This window comes from Tupaia chinensis, unplaced genomic scaffold (genome assembly GCF_000334495.1).
Source record: "Tupaia chinensis unplaced genomic scaffold, TupChi_1.0 Scaffold147869_1, whole genome shotgun sequence".
Taxonomy (NCBI): Eukaryota; Metazoa; Chordata; class Mammalia; order Scandentia; family Tupaiidae; genus Tupaia; species Tupaia belangeri.
Window position 1 is genome coordinate 1177463 of NW_006207719.1, and position 2452 is coordinate 1179914.

Consider the following 2452-nt stretch of genomic DNA (forward strand, 5'->3'; position numbering starts at 1 on the left):
CTCATAACCCCTGTTTTTGGGGTTTTTTTTTTTTTTTTTTTTTTTTTCCTCAAGGTATTTATTATCTGGCAGTGGGGATGTGGGTAGTGGGATATACTTCTGTGAAGCAAGTGATATCCCAATAAATATTTGCTTTTCAAGGAAGATCTCCATTTTTCTCATAAGCTCATATACTATGTTAAACAGTACTCAGTATTCTGCATATTTTAAAAAGTGAGTCCAGAGATATGGAGGGATAAAGTTACCTCATAATGTTAACCTTTAACAACAGATATTGTCTTTGTATGCGATTTATAAACTTACTGGCAAGAACATAATTTTATAAAGAGGCTTACATTTAAAATGGTGAAAATTACTCTGACAAAGTGCAAAGTGGAAAGTAACAAAACATCACCACTACCTTTAAATGCCATATAAACATTCTGCACTTCAGGCTGAAATATCAGAAGTTTCTATGATTTCCAATAAGGCAATAGCTATACAAGTATTGTCAGGAAGTAGCAAACTTGCATTCTCAAAACAGGATAAATGGGATAATCAAGCTTATTTGTAATACTTTGTAAAAAGATAACATGAAATTTAAAAGGTAACCATGGAGTGTGAATTGCTACTAAAAAGTCTATTATCAGTAACTATTTCTAGTTGCATCCTCCATTCTCTCCCAAAAGAAACAAACCAAACAAAAAGTCTGGGCCCCTGGAGACCCATTAACATTAAGACACAAATAAAAGCCTAGTGTTCTAGCCTAGTACCTTTCAGTAAATCCAATATATAGCTGTTGCCCAAAAATCCTATGAAGGCTAATTCGGGGAAGCCATCTTATAATAAATATACTTTTTCTTTAAATAATTACAATCTCTCTTTGTACCTTCCTGCCACCATATGGAAATTTTAAAAAACTTTTAAGCAATTATTTTACTGAAGCAAACCTATTTTTAGGGATACTATTTGAGAATTTTTTTTCCTTTGATAGAAAACATACAACATAGACTAAAATAATAAAAATAGTTTCACTCTACTGGGCTTTCTTAACCTGGTTATATAATGTCACAAATGCTTTAAAAAAATTAGTAAAGAAAAAAAAAGTTCATCAAGGGAACCTCTTGTAGACTAGGTAGGCAAACTGTTACCATGTGACCATAAAACCGGCCAATAAAGAACAATTTTGAGCGTGAGCTTTCTATTCTGTAGACAGGAATGATCCTGAACACATAATCAACATTGCAATCATTGCAGGGAAAAACATATACACATGCAGATATAGACAGATGTTCATATACATCTAGAGGATCACTAATTACTTCTTTTTAAAATTTTTATTGTCATGACATTGGCAACTTCTTTATCATCATTATTCTTAAAATGAGTAATATCTATGGTTGGTTGGCAAACTGATTCATGGAAAACTAATTCTCATTGTGGTCTTATTTTCTGAGAGTCAAAGGAAGGTCTGAGCATTTACATTTTGGCAGTCTGTATGCTTCTCATCATAGATCAAACTTTACATTCAAGATGACAGCTACAATGACCAGTGAAAAGGCTCCAAAGAGAAATTCTTTACAACTAGAATACTCCTTATAAAAAGCCATTAAACTTGCAAGCAAAACAGCATTACTAAAGGGATAGCTCTCTTCTTAAAATTCCAGCAAGAACAAGTGACTATTCTGAGAAGCAGAAATAGGAATTCAACTATTGTGATGGAAGATGTCCTGAAAAGTCATTACACAAACTCCATAAATTCCTTTCAAAATATTCCCAACCACATTCTTATTCCTAAAATTTAACCCAATTCTCCATCCTAAACTATCTACACTTAAAACACATACCTGGTTTCAGTAGAGTTGCCACTCATATTTGAAAATCAATGACCAAAGCTTACTTTATTAACTTGAAAGATGGAGATACACAAGAGGTACATGACCCCAAAAAGGATATTCTTTAAATCCTATTCAAAGTCGACAAAAGAGTAAATCAGACTCACCTTGGCACCACCAAAACAAAGTTAAAAGTTTAGAACAGGAAAGATGATAGAGAAAGAAGAAAGAGGAAATGGAACTTTCCCCTTTTTATTAATATTTTAGCTCACTATATTTTGTGAATTTTACTGTTTATTTTCCTTAAAAGAATACTATGCTTTGGGTGATAAAAGTGAACTAGAATTGTTTTTATAATCTTTAACAGTGTGCAATGCAGATACTAAAAGATGTTGGAAGAGAAACTTTCTTACACAACATGGTTTTCTCTTGGTCCACTGTATATAGAATTAAAAAGTGACTAAAAGTAAATGTATCTATAGTCTTAGAATAGCAAGTCAGATTTTTGGAGTTAAATGTAGTGATGCCACAGATGAGAATATATATATACACATATAATTTATACTTATGTTATCTCTATATACTTAAACCAAGGCTTTTATATCTATATATGTGCATATATTACACATAACATGTTA